The 21,275-nt window shown below is 44.7% G+C and overlaps 1 protein-coding gene across 1 annotated transcript in view; it reads left to right on the forward strand.

The window, feature by feature from the left end:
* The first annotated feature begins 19,287 nt into the window (after positions 1–19,287).
* The window catches only part of Vwa3b (von Willebrand factor A domain containing 3B), a 188,014-nt gene continuing 186,026 nt past the window's right edge, over positions 19,288–21,275 (forward strand). The window contains exon 1 of the mRNA XM_037199794.1: positions 19,288–19,471. The gene's annotated coding sequence lies outside the window, so the exon portion shown is untranslated. The remainder of the gene's footprint in view (positions 19,472–21,275) is intronic.

Below are 21,275 nucleotides of genomic sequence, written 5' to 3' on the forward strand. Positions count from 1 at the left end.
TGAGTCCTGCAAGTTGTCCTCTGGCCTCCATGAGTGTGCTGAGACACACACAGACACACAGACACACTCAGAGAGGGAGAGAGAAGGAGGGAGAAGGAGGAGGAGAAGAGGAAAGGAGCGAGGGAGGGAGCGAGGGAGGGAGGGAGCGAGAGAGATGTAAAACATTTTTCTCAAAAAAAAAAAAGTTGTAGTACTGTTACTGGAGCTTTGGAGAATAAATCCAATGCATATCAGAGCTCCAATAAAGTAAAAGAGGGTCATAACCCAGCTGACATCACAGACGCAGTTGTGTGACTTTGGGGGCCTCATTTCTAACAAGGCTTGAGCACTGGTGGTTACACACCATCTGGTTGTGAGGTTGTGGGAAAGGAAGGAAATACACAACTTCCACCCACGTCCAACTGGCAAATCCTAGAGACACCAGAAATAGCTGCACAATTGTTGGGCCCCCGAGATCGGCTTGGCTCAGGGAAAACAGAATGTCTCTGTCCCTTTTCACGCCACACTTGGTTGGGGCTGCTCCCATCCCTCAAATCCTGCAAGCACGATTGTTTCCCTGTATCTTCATTCATAGCCTGTCTCTCCCGGAGTCCCAGACTTAAGTTTAGGAAAGGCTGGGTGGAGGCCAAACTTACCAAGGAAGCTGTGCTGGTGCCTGCTGCTCTGTATCACTTCCTGAGGATGAGCGCCCTCCCAGGGGAGCTCACTTCCTGTGCAGCGACATGCATGTCTACCCAGGGGTCTGCAAGACCATCCATCTTGCCTGCTTCCCAGGAGTGGCCAGAACTTGGCCTTAGTTGGGATTCTCTTCCCTGTCAATACTATATCAATACTAAATCCTTCATTACCCAAGAGGGCAAATCACGTCATCATGTATTTGGGTAACAAGTCAGATGCTCTTAAAAACAAAACAAAAAATCCTTTGAGCTGTCAGACAGAAGTATTCGTATCTCTTTGTATCTTCCCCCCTTGAGACAAGGTTTCACTATGTTGTCCTGAAACTTGCTATGACGATCAAGCTAGTCTCGAATTCACACGCATTTACCTGCCTCTGCCTCCCTCCTGGCGGGATTCAAGGCAGGCACTACTTACCCATACTCTGACCATCTGGTTTAAGAAGGGGTGGTGGAGGGTGGGAATAGATGAAGGCCAGGCTGTTCAGTTCCCTGGGTTTACAGCCCACCACAGGCATGTGATCCCCTTGCTCTTAAGTCTCATTTCTATCATGATTGGATCTGGGTCCCTATTTCTAGAAACTAGAGAATTCTTCTGCTGCTGAGTGTGGAATCTTCTGCCCTTCTCTTAAATGTCTCCTGAAACTTACCCCACTCTCAACAGACTTATGTAAAACTCTTATAACACACTAGAGCATTCTAAGGAACTATCCAATAGTCACTGGGGAGATGACTCAGGGGATAAAATGCTTTCTGGGCAGACATGAGGACCAAAGTTTGGTTCTCTAGCACCCACATAAAAATGTGACCCCAGCAGTCAGGAAGTGGAGACAGGGGCAAGTTGCTGGGTACTACGGAAATCCAGCCTCCATAAATGAAATGGAGAGCAGCTGAAGAAAATAACTGATACCAGGCTTTGGCCTCCATACACATGTCGGCACATGTTCATATGTCCTTACACACATATATGCACCTAAACATGAGAACACACATAGACATACGCAGGGCGCACCACACATACACATAAAGCAAAACAACTCAGAGCAACCAAAAACAGCACTCAGTCTTTCAGAAGTCCCTCATTCTCAATAAATTTATTTCCATGTAATCTAATCTTCAAATGTCAGAAAAAAATGCTTTTCAACTTTCTCCTCAGTTCTAAAGTCTTTGATGTCACATAAAATGAAAATGTCTAATCCTGTCCCTGAAATCAAGTTTCTAATTAAAGAAAAACCTGTTGCTCCACATCTCTTCTAAAGAGGGGCTGGAGAGATGGCTCAGCAGTTAAGAGCACCGGCTGCTCTTGCAGAGGACCTGGGTTCAGTTCCTAGCACCTCATGGCAGCTCACAATCATCTGTAACTCCAGTTCCAGGGGATCTGTTGGCTCTTCTGACCTCCAGAGGGCTTCTGGACACATGTGGTACATACAGATACACTCTGGAGCACACACATACACATAAAAGAACATAAATATTTAAGAATTTACAAACAGTAACATACAATTAAAAATATCTACTCATGAGGTAAATGACTGTGGACTGAACTGACCTTGAATTCCTGGGATAAATTCCATATGGTTATGATGCATCATTCTTTTATGCTGGGTTTAGTTTATTAGGATTTTATTGAAGATTTCTGGCTATAGATGGTTTGGTTTAAACATCAAGGTAATACTCGGTCTAATTGTTAAGCTTCAAACCCAGGACAAATGGCAGAGGTGCCTATTTAACATATCAAAGTGGACCTGGCTGCCAGGTTCTCCCAGCATCCCTCCATCTCTGCCTGGTACAGCACATGGATCACAGCATGTCCCCTCCCCAGCCCAGGGGCCGGGCTTTCCTTTCCCCAGAGGCTCTCTATAATCCAGATATTTTGGTTACCCTCCCCTTTTGTACCTTTGGCCTCCTGGCTGCTGCACCTGGTTTCCCCTCTCTTCCGTCTCCTTTCCCCTCCCCTTCTCCCCACACGGCCTAGCTTCTTCTTGTCATGTCCACTCTGGACTCTCCCAAATGTCCCTTCCTCTACCTATAGCCTCCCTCATCTCTACAGTAAACTCTCTCCTCCACCCAACCTAGGAGCAGTCATGTCCTTTCCTTTTTGTTTGTTTGTTTTGTTTTTTTTTCGAGACAGGGTTTCTCTGTGTAGCTTTGCGCCTGTCCTGGAACTCACTCTGTAGACCAGGCTGGCCTCGAACTCACAGAGATCCGCCTGCCTCTGCCTCCCAAGTGCTGGGATTAAAGGCGTGCACCACCACTGCTCGGCGTCCTTTTCCTTTCTTATTATTTCTTTTTTTTTCATTCACTTACAGGATGTGTTGTGAGGTGAGTGTTCTTTACAAGCTTTTGGGAAGAATGTGTGTCTGAGTTGTGCGTGTGTGCGTGTGCGTGTGTATGTACGTGTGCGTGTGCGTGTGTGTGTGTGGTGCATGCACATGAGTGTGAGGGTGCACACGTACATGTGGGCTACAGCAGAACACCAGTCTCCCTCTATTGCTATCATATTATCTTGAGACAGGATCTCTCACTAAACTGGACACTTGCTGTTTGGGCCAGCAAGGTCTCAGGATTCAGCAGTCTCTGTCCCAAGTGCTGGGGTTGCAGGAGTTTGCAGTCATTCTTGGCTTCTCTTGTGGGTTGGAGGGATTCGAACTGAGGCCCTCATGCTTGCAGAGCAAGCACTCTTTACTGATGAACTGTCCTCTCAGCCCCTGTTTTTGTTTTTAAGAGTTATTTTTATTTTAAATTGCACCCCACCTCCGACTCCCCACCCCCGCCACCCACTGTGTGTGGGTGTTTCTGTGTCTATGTATGGGTTTGTGCAGGCTGGCAGAGTTCACTGGATCCCCTGGATATAGAGGTTGTATCATTTGTGAGGTGCCTGACGTGGGTGCTGGGAACCGAATTCAGTCCCTCTGGAAGAGGAAGTGCTCTCGAGCGCTGAACTCTCTCTCTTTTTAAAGATAGGGTCTGACTATGTTCCCAGGTCAGCTTGGAATGTATTCCTCTTCTACCTAAGTTCTGGGATTATAGTCATATACCACCATGCTTGCTGGTGTTAATTCTTTGGACATTTGTTGGGATTTATAATAAAGCAACTTAGTCTGCGATTTTTGTTTGTTTCTTGGTCAGTTAATTCAATATCTAAAAAAATATAATAATATTTAATAGCATCTTTTTAAAAACATATTAGTTAACTAATTAATTTCCCAGCCAGATCACAGTTTCCACTCCCTCCCTCCTCTCCTCCCAGTCCTGCCCCCACCTTCTCCCTCCCCTCTTCCTCTCTTCTCCCTCCCTATCCACTCCTTCTTTCTCTTCAGAAAAGGGCAGGCCCTCCACATGGATACCAGCCAGCCATGGCACATCAAGTCCCAGTAAGACTAGGCACCTCCTCGCCTGTTAAGGCTGGATGAGGCAACCCAGTATCTTTAATCCTATAGGTCTACTTAGGTTTCTCTTTCTTCTTGAGTTAGTTTCAGTAGTGGGTGTACTTCTAGGTATGACCATCTCAATTATCTAATATATTGTGCTACTCTTACTAATAGCATTTCCTCATTATTATTTTTGCTTCTGTCATGTAGGTAATAATTGCTGTTCTTTGTCTCCTGATTTTTCCTTTCCCTTTCTCTCTGGTCAGTCTAGATAAATAAAGGCTTAGCAGTTTTAAGTAAAGCCTCATCAGTTTCAAAGGTTATACTGTTTTTCTCTCTGTTTCTGTTGTCTATCATCAATTTCTCTTCTAATTCTGTTATTTGTTTTGCTGTTTAGTTTGTTATTCTCTTCCCCAGCATTGTAAGATGGAAAATTAGACTATTAATTTATTACTTTTAGGTGTATCTTTAAAAATACAGTCATTTGCTGCAGGAAAAACATTTCCTCTAGGCACTGCCTTGACTGCATCCCATAAACATATTTTCATTTTTAGTCATCTCAGAGTATTTCCTAATTTGTGAGTTCTTAGTGTTTAATATCCATGCGTGTGCACTCCCCAAATTCCTTTGGTTTGTTTATATTGAACTCCCATGTGTTTACATGGACTTTATTTTTTATTTATGTGTATGTGTGATGTCTCTGTGGGAGTGTGCACACATGAGCACAGTGCCCACGAAGGCCAGGGGAGGGCATTGTAGCCCCTGGAGCTGGAGTCATGGTTGCTTGTGAGCCCACTAGTGTGGGTTCTGGGTACCAAACTGGTCCTCTTCAAGGGCAGCAAGAGCTCAGCCTCTGAGTCACTGCTCCAGCTTGTACATTATTTCTAAAAATCATACGGTCCTCCTCACAGGAGCTCATTGCTCTGCATGTATGTGGCTGTGCATTTCAACGTTAGCTCACCTGTGTCCACTTAAGAAAATCTGCATTTCCTGCAAGGTGGAGCTAACAGCAATGAATTATCTTATATTTTATTTCACGAGCTGAAAATGTCCTTACTTTGCCTTAGTTTTTACAGAAGAACAACAAATAAAATATTTTCTTGAATATAAGCATTAGCATGTTGATTGAGATTTCTTCCAACACTCCCCATCTCTTGGATGGAAAGTCAGCCACTGATTTTTCTGCAGATCTTTCCTGTATGAGAAGTTAGTTTTCTCTGCTGCTTTGAAGATTTTTCTTTTGTCTTTGTCTTTCAATTTTTTTTATTATAATGTATCTGGCTGTGGGTTTTATTTGTGGTATATGCATGTATGCACATGTGTGTGTGTGCGTGCATGTGACTACATGAGTGCATGCATGCATGGATGTGTATGCATGTGTGTGCATGTACGTATGTATTCGTGAATGTGTGTGTCTGTCTTTTTATTGGACATTCACAGTGATCCTGTGATCCTTTTACTCCTAGAGATGTGATCCTTTTGCTCCAGAGATAATAGGGAAGTTCTATCAAGTCAGTGACATCATTTTTGGCTTTGCCAAATGAAGAGGAATTTCCCTGGTAGAAAATAAGAGGAACTTGAGGCAGAGAGTAATGCCCCCTGGGAAGATTGCGTGTGCACGCATAATTTCTTTTGTAGGTCAAATAAGCAATAATAAGTATTTTGTGGTTGGTTTAGTAGGGAGAACAATGAAGGTCATGTTCCTTCTTTCAGGAAGTTGAGAATCCATTTGGAGACACAAAACTACAGCCATAGTGAACATGAAAGGCAGTAAAATACTACCAAACCAGGAGACTCAGAGTCAAGGTGCTGTAGAAATGCTGAGCGGTCTCAGTGGTCTAGAAATGGAGTGGTAGGGAATGCTTCACCCAAAGGGCAGACAGGTGGAGCCTCAGAGGGAACAGAACCAACTGTGCTTCCCCAACACTGGTCAAGGAGGTAGAGGGATAGATGTCGATCCTTATGGAGGAGCCACACACATGGAAGACTTGGTGTGGCCATTACAGTGATGGAGCCAGTTATGACCTCTGTGATCAATATATTTCACCTAGTCAGTCAATCAATGAATGTCTGTTACCATCTTTTCTTTCTCTCCGGAGGAGAGAGCTAAGAATGCAGGTAGTTTGTGTAGCAAATAAGACCCAGTAACCGGCAGACAGCTTTGTTTGCTGTGGCCCCCAGAGCTGTAGAAGAACCAGGGCTCCATTCACAGCATCACATTCCTCAACACAGCAGCCATGTCTGTGCTCTGGTAACTTGAATGTTACTCGTCAGTGAGTTAGACAGAACCCTTCAGGAATAAACTGAGATCCCAGGCCTAGAAGAGTCAACGGAGATACCAAAGCAAGGACTTGCTTAAGGCCGATAAAGATGACTTTCAGTTCATACTATTAAAACATTAAATTTCGCCGGGCGGTGGTGGCGCACGCCTTTAATCCCAGCACTCGGGAGGCAGAGCCAGGTGGATCTCTGTGAGTTCGAGGCCAGCCTGGGCTACCAAGTGAGTTCCAGGAAAGGCGCAAAGCTACACAGAGAAACCCTGTCTCGAAAAAACAAAACAAAACAAAACAAAAAAAAAAAAAAAAACAAAAAAAAAAAAAAAACAAAACAAAAAAAAAAAACCCATTAAATTTCAAGCTTTAGTTCTGCTGAATTTTACATAGTCCTCACATTCAGAAGAAAACAATGTTTGTTTAAAATTCTTCTCTCTGTCTGTATTCCTAAACACCGATTTCCGGTCCCTGGAGGCAACTAGCCTTGCAGTCTCTTAAATTTCTTTCCAGAAATAAATGTGCAGACAAGAAATCATACATACATTCTTTTCTTTAAATTTTACTTTTTTTTTTAACTGTTTGAGCATTCCATGCATGCACATAATATGTTTTAATCCAATCCCTCCCCTCCAATTACTCCCCTATCCTCCTGTCCTCTACCCAACGTCATGCGCTTTATTTTTAAACCCACTGAGTGTGCTCTGTGATGCCTGTATGGACACATGTTTAGGAGCATCTCCTGGAGCATGCGCAGCCTCTCTGAGAACACATCCCTTGCTCTGCCAGTAGCCATCAGCTGTTGATCCCTTCTCAGCTGGGGGCGGGGCTTCACGCGCCCTCCCTCCCTCCCTCTGTCCATGCTGAGATTTGGGCTGCTTTGACTTTGCACAGGTCTTGAGCAAGCAGTTATAGCTGTTGCAAGTTCGTGTGTGCACAGACCTGTCGTGCTCAGCCAACACTGTCTTGCCACAGGGGTCTGCTACCTCTGTCTCTTACACTCTTTCCATTCTTCCTTCTACAGTGATCCCTGAGCTTTGGGGGTGTGATGTCTCATTTAGAGCTGAATGTTCCACAGTCCCTTATTCTCTGAACATCAACCAGTTGTGAGTTTCCGTATTAATCTACACTTATTGTACAAAGAAACTTCTTTGAAGAGAGTTGAAAGATGTCCTATCCTACGGGTACAACAACTTGGGGGACAGTTTATTCTATGTCCATTTAGGAGACTAATAGTATTAAAATTTCACTAATGATCAGTTTTTATGTCAACTTACCAGAAGGTAAGGTCATCTTGGAAGAAGAAATTTTAATGGAGAAAAGGCCTTCATCAAATTAGCCTGCAGTCAACCTTGTAAGGCATTTTCTTAATTGATAATTAATGTGGGATTATCCACGTGAATGGTTTTAGGGTAGATGAGGAAATAAACTGAGCAAGCCAGGAGAAGCGAGCCAGTAATCAGCATTCCTCCATGGCCTCTGCATTAGTTCCTACTTCCAGGTTCCTGCCTTGGGTTCCTGCCCTGACATCTTCACTGACGGACTGTGATGGGGAAGTGTAAGAGAAATAAACTCCTTCCTTCCTGCTGGTTGCTTATTGTCTTGGTGTTTTATTACAGCAATAGAAACACTGAGACAGCAGCCATGGGTTTTTGGCCCTGTTAACAGTACTGGGTATGAGTTCCATTTTGTGGAGAAGACTCGAAATCCACTCAGAGAGTGGATTGTTACTCCCACGGTGTTCATGCCACTATTGCATATATGGATAGATACAAACATATATATTATAGTTTTATTTATTTTATTTTATTTTTTGTTTTGTTTTATTTCAAGACAGGGTTTCTCTGTGTAGCTTTGCACCTTTCCTGGATCTCACTCTGTAGACCAGGCTGGCCTCGAACTCACAAAGATCCACCTGCCTCTGCCTCCCGAGTGCTGGGATTAAAGGCATGCGCCACCACCGCCCGGCTTATTTTTTTTTTTTATTAGTGACTTTATATGGCAGATTGTTTAGGGTGAAGAATGTCCTTGTCTTGATTACATGTATTTCCTGAACATAATATTCAACTAAAAGAATTTAACTATTTTAAGACTACATCTGCAATGAAAAAGCAAGTTTTCAATGAAATTAACCCCATGTGAGTTTCTGATGAGGTGCTTTTTAGAAGACAGAAGAGTACTCTTTCATTGGTAATTTCAAGTCCCATTAAGAATATTCCAAGATTTGTTCATTTTCTTTTCTAGAAAGAATTGTAACTTGCAGTCCTGAACATAAGAACAAAGCCATAGAAAGGGCCTCCGCTTGGAACAGACCCACATTTTCTGCCTTTCCCACTCTACTGGGACAAGAGTGTATTTTACACCATTGAGAGAAACTATCTGTCCGGAACCCACACCAGCTCAGACACATTAGACAAAAAGCTCTCTGCACAAGTGACTATAAGACAATGATATTTAGTACATTACAAAAAGTGTACATCTCAGGATGATTCCCCATCTCCTAGAGAAAAAGTGCCTTTTAAAAGATGATGGTCACTGGTTGACTGGGATGTTGCTCATTAGTCTTGGTAGCTTGTCTACTCTATAAAGAAATGGTTTCACATCCCTAATGTGACTTTTCCCCTGTGGCAACAAAGGTGTTTCCAAGGCAACGAACAAACAAGCCAGAAAGCCAGTGTGTAAGGCTGGCTTAGGGGCTCCTCTATCTGTGAGTGGGTGGGAGGTGACATTTCAAGACAGAGCCTCATGACTGGCTGTGAAGATGTTTGTCAGGTCCAGGAACATTGAGTGTCCAGTTGTCATGAACATGGTATCAGGGACCACTGAGCACTTGGGCTCCTAGCTTTTTGTAAGGGAAATGTGCACCATTAGGGTAGGGCCAGGTTGGACTTGAATCGATGGAAAGATGTCGTCTTCCATTGACTGTGGATAGACTTAACACAGAAAGAATAGAAACAACGATGATCTTTCCATTCCAGAAACTCAACTTTCAGTCATTATCCACAGAAGGAAGGCCTTGCTTCGTTTTGCCTTTCTCTAGAGGCAAAAAAGCACTTGTCAAAATGTCTAGGCTTCTTGAGACACCATGGAGGAAATTCAACTGTCCTTAGAATGAACAATACTCTTTCTTCTCAGTGGCTCACACTGTCCCCACAGCACAGCTGACCTTGCCGTGGATCCAACATGTCAATAATTACAGTCCTGCCTCTTCAGGAGCGAGATATAATCAGAAAAAGCTCTAAAGTCAACTCTATAAATGCAACACAACTGTTTCCACTGCTCTTTTTTTTTTTTTTTTTTAAAAAAAAGCTTTTATTTTTAAATAATTGTAGACTCACAGAAGTTACAAAAGTTAGAATGGGTTCACTGTGCCATCGTCCCCTCTGTTCCCAGGGGTGACACCACATATAACTGTGGTTCACTGTCAAAAGCAGCAAATTGTCATGGACACGGGCCCTCTGCCACTGCTTCTTTGATACTGGAAGGTACAAAACCCTACAAACTAGAGGCCTGAAACTCAGGGAAAGGAGCAAGTCCACCGGCTAAGATCGACCTCTACCAGCTATGCGTTCCCCATGCCCCACATCATGCAGGCTATTCTTGGTTTCAGAACTTAAGTTCCTCGGATTAAAAAACGATGTCTTCTGGCAGATGTACTGGCTCTAGCCTTGACTCCACCTTTTCTTGTCCCTGTCTCATACAGATGACTTTCCAGGTAGTGCTGGGCAGGGAAGAGCGGTAGCCATGGGTGTCTCTCTCTTGCTGTTGAACTTCAATTTATTTTTAAGACATTTTTTTTTTTTTAATTTTTCCCGCCTGGAGCTGAAGACCTAACCCAGGCAAGCATTCTACCACTGAGCTAAATCCCCAACCCCCAAGATTTAAATCACCCAATAAGAGGATAGCCAGCCTGAATGGATTTGAAAGTACACACACTCTCCTCTCATGACTTGTTACAATCTAATTAAACCTAGATCAGGTGGGAGAGGCTTTCTTCTCCACTCTCCTGCTCCCACATGAGCAGCACTGCCCAGTTCCAGCTCAGAAAGGAACACAGAGCAGGACTTGAACACAGATTGGCTCTAGCCTTTTGCCATGTCCTGTGCCCCCACAGGGTCACCAGGTGACCTTGCACTAGAGTTAGAGGTTCCTAAGAGAAGAAAAGGCCATCATCCCCCTGGCCGTCATCCATGCTGTGTGTGCCTCTCGCAGGAACCACAGGAAGTAGATGACCAGACCAAGCAAGATTTAGGCCACTCACACATATCATCTCCATGTAATGAAACCTCATTGCAAGCAACAGCCTTTGCCAGGTTATAGCATTGGAAATGTGTTCTGAAGAAGGATTTTAAAATGCCAAACCTACGGAACTTCTGGATTTATAGGAGATACCGTTGTTCAGTTCTTAGTCTGCTGTCACTGTGTGACATGACTATGCTGCTCCAGACCTGTTTAAAAGCGCTGGGGCATCTCCAAGTTGTTGTTAGCAAGAAAATGGCAAGAAAGGCAAACAGGAAACACAATTATTTCATGTCATTTAAGATTGGAGCGTAGCCAGGACTCTGGAAGCTGAGGCAGAAGGATTTACATTTTGAGGCTATTTTGAGGTAGATAATGTAGCCAAGGATAGCCTGAGATCCCGTTTCAAAAGGAAAACAATAACAAGGAGGAATGTGCTTGTTCATATGTCTCAGCCTATTTCTCTATAAAATGAGCATGGGTTATTTTGCCCTCCCATCCTCCATGGACATTTTCTCCGTATAAAGTGAGGTAATGGATTTAAAGAACTCAAAATGTTGTTTGCCATTCAACAAATTATAGCTACTGTTCATGATGCTAATTCCTTCAAGTAGAAGTGAACGTTGTAACTGTGGTGTCATGGATGTGTGCCTTTGGGCTCTGCTTGAGGGAAGAACCTGGAACCTGTCCTCTTCCCAGGAGCCTGGAACCCATTCTCTTCCCAAATAATGGACACTGGACTCAACAGTACAGCACAGGCATCCTCAGACTTAGGATGGTTTGACGTTTGGGTTTTCAACTTTCCTAGGCAGCAAAAGTCAAGTTCGTTGAGTAGGAACTGCACTTTGGACCGGGAATTTGGACCTTTTCCTGGGCTTTTCCTTCAGGTGCCGGACTGTCTCGATATGAAGCAGTAAGAGACAGCGAGAGCTGCCGCTCACTGCCAGCCCCACCATCATTAAAGGAATTCAGCACCCTACAGTGAACTGTGTCCCTAGACTATGATTTCTGGTCAGCTTGGTAGATCAAATGTGTTCCCAACTTACGATATTTTCCATTTGTGACAGTGGGTTTATTGGGAATGGAATCTCCTTTTTGGGGGTTGTTTTTTGGTTTTTTGAGACAGGGTTTCTCTGTGTAGCTTTGGTGCCTGTCCTGGATCTCGCTCTGTAGACCAGGCTGGCCACAGTAGACCACTGTAGTGCCAAGTGCTGGGATTAAAAGTGTGCACCACCACCGCCTGCCTGGAATCTCTTTTTAAAAGGAGAAGCAAGTATATATACCAATGTCCAGACCCCACCCTCCCCCACCCTGGCTGTCTCTCTCTCAAGGCCATATCCAATGACCAAAGTGCCTCCACCAAGAGCTGTAGCAAAGACTCAGCAGGTATTGCTCCTTGGTGTAGCTGCTTTAGGTCACTGTACATGGCTGACTTGCTATTCATAGACTCAGCTGGTTGTGCTGAGGTCACTCAGTTTAAAATGCTCAGTTAACCTGTGAGTGTGTCAGGAGAAGTCCAAGTGAGGGAGTGTGGGGAAGAGACCTTCTGCATGCTCACACATTTCTTTCTTCTTCCTGGGCCCACAGCTAGACCTCATTTCCCAGCCTCCCTCGCAGTGAGAGTGGTATTGGCACTGAATGTAGCCAATGGCGTATAAGTGAAAGCGACAAATATCTCTTCTAATTTGCCTGGTGAACACGGATCCCCTCCAACCCATCTCTCTCCAGCTTCCTGTCTCCTTCTGCTTCATGGAGACACGAACCTTAAAGTCATTGGTAGAGACGGGAGATCTAGAGACAGAAGGTGCCCCGGTTCTCTGATTACTTAGCTCAGTGGTTCTCAACTTTCCCAATGTGGTGACCTTTTAACACAGTTCCTCATGTTGTGGTTACCTCCAACTATAAAGTTATTTTGTTACTATTTCATAACTGTAGTGTTGCTACTGTTATGCATCATAATATAAACATTTGGGGTTTTCTATGGTCTTAGGTGACCCCTTGTGAAAAGGTCATCTAGCCCCCAAGGAGTAGAGACCCACAGGTTGAGAATGGCTGACTTAGAGGAATAGGATTTTGAGGCTCTCTATGAACACGAAAGAAACTTACATCTACTGTGTTTGATGTGGTCTATGTTTCTAGATTGCCTACTTACAGCAATTAGTGATCACAGAAGCCTCTAAGCTAGTGTCATCGCATCCTCACAGCCGACCCTCTACTTCTACTCACTGAGAGGAAGATGGGTCTTTCCATGGAGAGTGTCTTGGAAAAGTTTATCACTGAGCATGAGATGATCACCTTGCTCAACCATCCTTTAAAGAGAAATCAGCTGAGGATGGAGAGATGATGCCGTTGGTAAAATGCTTGCCGAGAAAGCACGAGGATCCCCAAAAGCTGGACAGGGTAGCCTTTGCCTATGATCCCAGTGCTGGGGTGACAGAGACAGGAAGATCCCAGGGGCTTGCTGGCCAGAGCCAGTGTAGCGGAATTGGTGGGCTCCTGGTTCAGTGAGAGACTCTGCCTCAAAGAACAAGGTGGGGAGTGTGCTGGCTAATTTTATGTCGACTTGACACAAGCTAGAGTCATTGGAGAGGAGGGAGCCTCACTCGAGAAAATGCCCCCATAAAACTGGGCTGTAGGCAAGCCTGTGGGGGTGTTTTCTTAATTGGTGATAGATAGGGGAAGGCCCAGCCCAAGACCTGGTGATTTGGGTTCTATAAGAAAGCAAGCCACGGCACCCATGCACTCTTCCATTGCCTCTGCATCAGCTCCTGCCTCCATGAGCTCCTGCCCTGTTTAGTTCCTGTTCTGACTTCCTTTGATGATGAACTGTGATGTAGAAGCATAAGCCAGAAAAAACCCCTTTTCTTTCCAAATTATTTTGGTCATGGTGTTTCATGATAGCAATGGAAACAAGGACACCAGATGTCAACTGATGGCTTCCATATGAATGTAGAGACAAGTGGATCACATACACACACACACACACACACACACACACACACACACACACACACAGAGAGAGAGAGAGACAGAGACAGAGACAGAGAGACAGAGAGAGAAACAGAAAGAGAGAGAGAGAGAAAGACAGGAAAGAGAAACAGAAAGAGAGAGAGAAAGACAGGAAAGAGAAACAGAAAGAGAGAGAGAGAAAGACAGGAAAGAGAAACAGAAAGAGAGAGAGAGAAAGACAGGAAAGAGAAACAGAAAGAGAGAGAGAGAAAGACAGGAAAGAGAAAGAGAGAGAGAGAGAGAGAGAGAGAGAGAGAGAGAGAGAGAGAAGAGAAAACAAATGGATTTAGGCTCCTTACAACCCCATTCATTTGTTCCAGACCTTGTAATTGCACAGTGAGCAAAACAGAGATCTCTGCTCCTCCAGAGGACAGATAATAAGCAACATCACCAATGCTACAGGTGCTACTGATGATTTAGCAGGAAGAAGAGCCAAGCAGAGCACGTGGACAGAATGTCGGGGACCCATGTGACGTTAGCTGAGGTCTGACTGTGCTAAGGGCACAAGTCACATGACTGGCTGGGGGGGGGAGCAATGGACATTCCTTCCATCCAGCTTAGACACTCTCCTCTCATGACTTGTTATAATCTAATTAAACCTAGATCAGGTGGGGGAGGCTTTCCTCTCCACTCTCCTGCTCCCACATGAGCAGCACTGCCCAGTTCCAGCTCAGAAAGGAACACAGAGCAGGACTTGAACACAGATTGGCTCTAGCCTTTTGCCATGTCCTGTGCCCCACCAGGGTCACCAGGTGACCCTGCACTAGAGTTAGAGGTTCCTACGAGAAGAAAAGGCCATATTGCCCCTGGCCATCATCCATGCTGTGTGTGCCTCTCGCAGGAACCACAGGAAGTAGATGACCAGACCAAGCAAGATTTAGGCCATTCACACATATCATCTCCATGTAACTGAAACCTCATTGCAAGCAGCAGCCTTTGCCAGGCTATAGCATCGGAAATGTGTTCTGAAGAACGATTTTAAAATGCCAAACCTACGGAACTGTTGCATTTATAGGAGATACCGTTGTTCAGTTCTTAGTCTGCTGTCACTGTGTGACATGACTATGCTGCTCCAGACATGTTTAAAAGCGCTGGGGCATCTCAAAGTTGTTGTTAGCAAGAAAATGGCAAGAAAGGCAAACAGGAAACACAGTTACTTCATGTCATTTAAGATTGGAGCATAGCCAGCAAGCACTCTGGAAGTTGAGGCAGAAGGATTTACATTTTGAGGCTATTTTGAGGTAGATAATGTAGCCAAGGATAGCCTGAGATCCTGTTTCAAAAGGAAAAACAATAACAAGGAGGAATGTGCTTGTTCATATGTCTCAGCCTATTTCTCTATAAAACGAGCATGGTTATTTTTCCCTCCCACCCTCCATGAACATTTTCTCCGTATAAAGTGAGGTAATGGATTTAAAGAACTCAAAATGTTGTTTGCCATTCAACAAATTATAGCTACTGTTCACGATGCTAATTCCTTCAAGTAGAAGTGAACATTGTAACTGTGGTGTCATGGATGTGTGCCTTTGGGCTCTGCTTGAGGGAAGAACCTGGAATCTGTCCTCTTCCCAGGAGCCTGGAACCCATTCTCTTCCCAAATAATGGACACTGGACTCAACAGTACAGCACAGGCATCCTCAGACTTAGGATGGTTTGACGTTTGGGTTTTCAACTTTCCTAGGCAGCAAAAGTCAAGTTCGTTGAGTAGGAACTGCACTTTGGACCGGGAATTTGGACCTTTTCCTGGGCTTTTCCTTCAGGTGCCGGACTGTCTCGATATGAAGCAGTAAGAGACAGCGAGAGCTGCCGCTCACTGCCAGCCCCACCATCATTAAAGGAATTCAGCCCCCTACAGTCAACTGTGTCCCTAGACTATGATTTCTGGTCAGCTTGGTAGATCAAATGTGTTCCCAACTTACGATATTTTCCATTTGTGACGGTGGGTTTGTTGGGAATGGAATCTCTCTCTCTCTCTCTCTCTCTCTCTCTCTCTTTGTTTGTTTGTTTTTCGAGACAGGGTTTCTCTGTGTAGTTTTGGTGCCTGTCCTGGATCTCGCTCTGTAGACCAGGCTGGCCACAATAGACCACTGTAGTCCCAAGTGCTGGGATTAAAAGTGTGCACCACCGCCGCCTGCCTGGAATCTCTTTTTAAAAGGAGAAGCAAGTATATATACCAATGTCGGGACCCCACCCTCCCCCACCCTGGCTGTCTCTCTCTCAAGGCCATATCCAGTGACCAAAGTGCCTCCACCAAGAGCTGTAGCAAAGACTCAGCAGGTGTTGCTCCTTGGTGTAGCTGCTTTAGGTCCCCAAACCTGCCTCCTTTTCAGTCAGTGCTTCTATTTTTAATTCTTTTCAGGTTCTTTCACATATACACATAATTCCCCCCAAATTAATATTTTCCTTTTTCTTTGGGTTTTGATAATTGAATTTCCTCCCTTCATTACTTATCATTCTCCTGACCCTTCCAAGGAATCTAATTAAAGTCATAAGCCCAAACTCAGTGTCAGGGAGAGAACCTCTATGAAGGAAAAGGAAAGCCGTTCACCGTGAAAAGTAAACAGCTCAAAGGTCAATTAACAACGGAAGGGTTGTCCCAGTCAGAAGGCAGTCGCCAAGAGTTTGGTCCTGACAAGTCATGCTTGAGGAGCACAATTCCTGGGGCCTGAGCTTCCATGGGAAGACTTCTCTGCAGGAGCCCACGGGTTGTTATTCCCAAACTGTACCAATCCACACGAAGAGGGAGGCCTGAGTGAAGGCAGCTTTGTTCAGAGGAAGAGACCTCTAAGGGTTATCCTCTCTTGGAGGACTGGCCTTGGGGGCAGTACTGGTGAAAAAGGATGATCTGCAAGTGTGATCTGGACTTTGAATGGTCAACTCAGCAGGTTAGGCGTTGCATTGTTTCAGGATGGTCAGGACAGCGGTTAACTGCTGGGTGAAGGCAGGTTACCACCAGTTACTTGTCAAAATGTCAGTTCAAAATAAATCTGTCAAAGCAACGGTGTGTCACTGCTGAGGGAATGAATATCCTGTCCCAAATCACTCACCAAACAAAAGTGACACAGTGCATCTCTAGCCAGCCAGATTGCAGGCATCAAAACAGTAGGTCAAAATGGCCTTGAATTCTTCCACCCTTGGCTTTCTACAATTTAAATAATGCCTACTGTTTTCATTAGAATGTGTGTTATAGTCATGTAAATCTAAGGGAGTCCTAGTCAACCACAGTGACTCGGTGTGGCTATGGCAAGTGTCTCAGGAAAGGGGGAAAGCATGGGGTGGAGGTGAAGTGGGACTGCTTGGTGAGACTGGGGGGTGGGAGGGTGGGGAGGACACTGGGCTACCTGCTCTCTCTCTCACTCCCAAGGTCCTTGCAGGGTGTGGACAGAGGGATGATTGTGGCAATGTGGCTGGTGTAAATTGTTTGGCTTTGTTTTGTTTTGGTGGGGTGGATACAAAGCTGGTATTTGTGTAGCCAAAGGTATGTGATCTAATAATTCTACAGGATAACTTGTAATTAAAAATCAAACCTTTCAATACTTTTTTAAATTACTAAGGCAATAAAAGAATGAAGAAAAGTGAACCCCCGAGGATGCAGTAGATTTCTCTGTTGGAGACAGAATTATTTCTAAGGTTAGTTATCTTTTATTACATTTTTGACCCCAAAACCAAGAAATGGAGCCATCGATATGGCTTGGCAGGTAAAGGCGCTTGCTATCAAATTGGACAACCTAAATTCAACACCCCTCCCTCCAAACCACAGGCTAGAAGAAAAGAACCAAGTCCCACAAGTTGTCCTCTAACTTCCACACTTGCATCCACTACCACACACATGTATACACACACACACACACACACACACACACAAATAAATAATCAAACATGTGTTTTGTGCAAGAGCCAAAGTTGTGTTTTAAGTTTTAATTACTGTGCTTAAGAGAGCCATTAAACAAAAATACCTCTAACCTGCAAGCCCCTGGCCCAAGGACAGATACTTACTGAAATGCTATTGTTTATGGGTGATAAAAAGCACATGGTTTCACTCCCCTAAATGAGTTTGTTTGACACAAGTACACCAGATGTGCTTGAACACAAGTGGGTGGGAGGTATGTGGGCAGGAAATGCATCAGGATATTCCCTTGCCCATTGGACCTGAAGAGAAATACGGTGACCTTGTAGGGTTGCCTTTTTAAGCTTCTGCAAAACGTGACTCATGGCCATTTTCTAGGAACCCAGAGATGGACCTAGTTAGAGTCCATCCAACTGGTCAGTATTTAATGAACACTTGCTTCAAAATTGACTGTAAATTGTGGTAGTGGTCTGATTGTGGACCGGTAGGATTAACAGTATGCTTGTAAAAACTCAACAAATGATCTGGCCAGCTCTTCGGTTTTAAAATCTAAAACATAATTTAATATCCGAACACTAAGGCAATACTTACTTGTGAAATCTTTTATTAACAGATTTTCATAAGCACAATTGTCTGTGCGAGTGTTTGAAGAATTATAGATTTTCATTCTGAGCCATTTGTGGGCTTGTAAGGCGAAAACCAAAGAAGTAGAGTGGAGAAGACAATCCCTATAGGAATATTGCTCGTAGATATCAAACACCGCAGCGCTCATCTCAAAGGGAATGAGAGAGTTTATTCCAGAGCCATTTGAGTGACTATGGCTTGGGAACACAGATTTAGTTCACCTTCAAATTCGTGTTCCAGCGTGGAAGCAGTTTCATGAAGCTTTTATAGTTTTACAGGACAAAGAGCATCATAAATCAAGGCAAGTTTAAAATACACTGGAGGGTACACCAGAGAGGCAGGAGCAGCCAAGCCTTCCCTCCAGGCTTGAGATGCTCTGTGATGACATTCTTAGCTTTGGACTGGAGGAGTCTGGTTGTCTGCTAGGATAATAGATTCTAAAAGATTTCTATCTGTTAGTCTCAAGATGTTAGTTCCAACACACGTGGCAAGGAATGGCTGTCCCTGAGGGCTAGAACTAGCCCGAGATAAGGTAACTAACCTCTAGACCTGCAACATTCCAACCTCTCTGCAGAACTGAAAATCTAATCGGTCCATCAGCAGACACAGCCTCTTTTCAGGAGTTTTCATTTACAATCTTTTTTTTTTTTTTTTTTTTTTTTTAAATCATGGTAGCCCTTGCATCAAGAGTTGCAATCTGGTAAAACTGTGAACGCTCATCTGACGGCCCCTTCTGTCTCTGCTCAACCGGCACCCCATAAGCTGAGCACCTGTAATGAACTGCTTCAACTCCACGTTTCTTTCCCTCAACCATGTAACGAAGAAGAGATCTCTCTATAACACCGAGGAGGGAATCAACACAAAAGACGCAAGCTGGGCTGATCTTCCTGAAATAACATAAGAGAATAGACTTCCTTCAGCCGGCAGCGTCTCCTGCTTCTTCTGCCTGTCTTTTTCCCTTAGCTTTGACCTGCCTGTACTTCTGCCCATCTTTGTATTTGTTGGTTAACGTAATTCTTAATATTCGCTACTGTCAACTTTCCCACGGTCAGGCATAGAGGACGAGCCTTAAGCCCGGTCGATGTTGTGGCGGCCCCTGATCGTCCCTGTTGGTTCCACAACACCAGTATCCCACTGGCTCCAGCTCCTCTTTACTTCTTCTGCCGGGCGCAGTGGTGGGCGGAGCCAGATCCCGAGCCACGCTGTGATAGGTGGTGTCCTAGCAACCGCGACGATGCGGTCGTCAACAGAGACTGGACTCCTGCAACCCTGCTCCCCGGGACCAGGGACCCTTCGCCAGCGCCAGCGGGAGTCACAGCCTTGTCCAGCAGTGGGGATGCTGGTCGCGCCTACCTGCTCGGGTCAGCGAGTCCCTGGAGGTTGGGAGGGACTCTGCTGAACTCGAGCCGCCTGACTTTGCGGCTGACAGATTACCTAGTAAGTGTGGGACATCTTTCTTCCAGGTCAGAGCCTTCCAGGTTTCCAACCGGTTGTGTAGGGAAAAACAAGTGTGCAGTTTCCAAGCTGGTCTCGCTTCTGCTGAGAAAGAGCAGCGGCCAGGATAACTAGGTTTCAGAGTCAGGGTCGCAGTCAGGTATGAGCCCTTCTTACACAGAGGGCTTTCGCCGTCCTCACTCCCTGAAGAATCTCAGCCATTTGATGGACAACAAGCTCCTTAAGGCATGTCTATCCACAAGCTAACAGTAATCAGAGGGTGTAGCACACTAATCAGTATATTAGAAACTTATTTCTAAGAAGCAATGATAGAAACTAAGAACCCAAATCCAAAGCAAATTTTCTTGAGCGGAAGCTGTTTGCAACTTTCAGTCTGGCGAAAGCCTTTGATTGCCTCTATTTCAATTCTTCTGGGATGTTCACCCACACATCACTTTCTCTTTTTAATATGGACATTCAACTTCGTGTAGTCATTCCTTCCATCTTCTTAGGAGCTCCCTACTTCTTCTCATCGACGACCTGCACCACAGAAGCACTCAGACTCTTAGATATTCAGTTCTCAGTCCTGTTTTCTCAGCAACGAGACAGACCATTTCGATCTCCTTAACTCTGCCCACGTTTTTCCGAGGTGATGACCTGAGCCTAGCTTTGCCTTTTAAGGTCAGAAAGATGGGGTGAGGGGTTGTTAAGAATTGTAACAGGCTACAACATGGAACATCATCTCGGCTTCCTTTCTTCCCAGAAGAATCAGAGTTCAGAGCGCCCACAACACACCCCACACCCCACACCCACCCCAGCCCAGATTTTCTTTTTTAGAAACTAGTAAAGATAAAGGAAGTTTGGAGGTGTTGATTATGAAGTTTACCAAGGGTCTAACCTGAATTAATGGAGTCTAAGTTAGACTCTGGCCAAGGGCATGGACAGCGATGGGATGTCTCTTGGCTTCTCACTATGGGCAGACCAGCAGCAGACACAGAAGGGCTCTTACTTCTTTTGGTTGAGGCTTTTGTATTTGTGCACCCCCCCCCTCTTCTGTGTGTGTGTGTGTGTGTGTGTGTGTGTGTGTGTGTAGCCCTAGGCTGGCTTCAAGCTCACAGTCCTCCTGCTTCAGTCTCTCAAGTGTTGAGATTACAGGTTTTGACCATTTTAATCTTTCTGTTTTCCCAGGAGCTTTGCCTGACCATGGCTTCAGCTCAGGCTTTACTTCCTTCCTATACTCAGGAAATCCTTGAACTCTATGGCTTGTTAGACAATTCTAATTTTAAAAACTGAGGACAGCCAGAGGTGGTAGTATATACTTGTAATCCCAGCACTCAGGAGGCTAGGGCAGGGGGATGCTACAAGTTTAAGGCTGGCCTGAGCTCCATAGTCAGACTCTGTCTCAAAACATCAAAAACCAAACCAACAAAAACCCTACCACTAGTAACAAATTATCTCACACTGTAGAGCAGTGCCCATCAGTGATAATATTGACTTCTGAGCTTCCCTGCCTCAGAGGAAACTCCTGAGTAATCACACTAAACAAATAGCATAGTCACACCCAGAAAACAGTGTGTCTGTGTTTAAAAGGATAGCTATTTCCTGATCATAACTTTCCTAGAACCTGATCTTTGCCTTGCTTGAAGACAATCAGGATTTTCTCAGTTGCTGTGAGTGGTAGATTTAACTCATCTCAATACTATATGTTGTGCATATTACACAATAATGTACTGACAACATTCATATATAGTCTATCCCTGTAGTCATCAAACTTCATTTTAGTCTAGAGAGGACAGACCTGTGTCTG

This window comes from Peromyscus leucopus, chromosome 16_21 (assembly GCF_004664715.2).
Source record: "Peromyscus leucopus breed LL Stock chromosome 16_21, UCI_PerLeu_2.1, whole genome shotgun sequence".
Taxonomy (NCBI): domain Eukaryota; kingdom Metazoa; phylum Chordata; class Mammalia; order Rodentia; family Cricetidae; genus Peromyscus; species Peromyscus leucopus.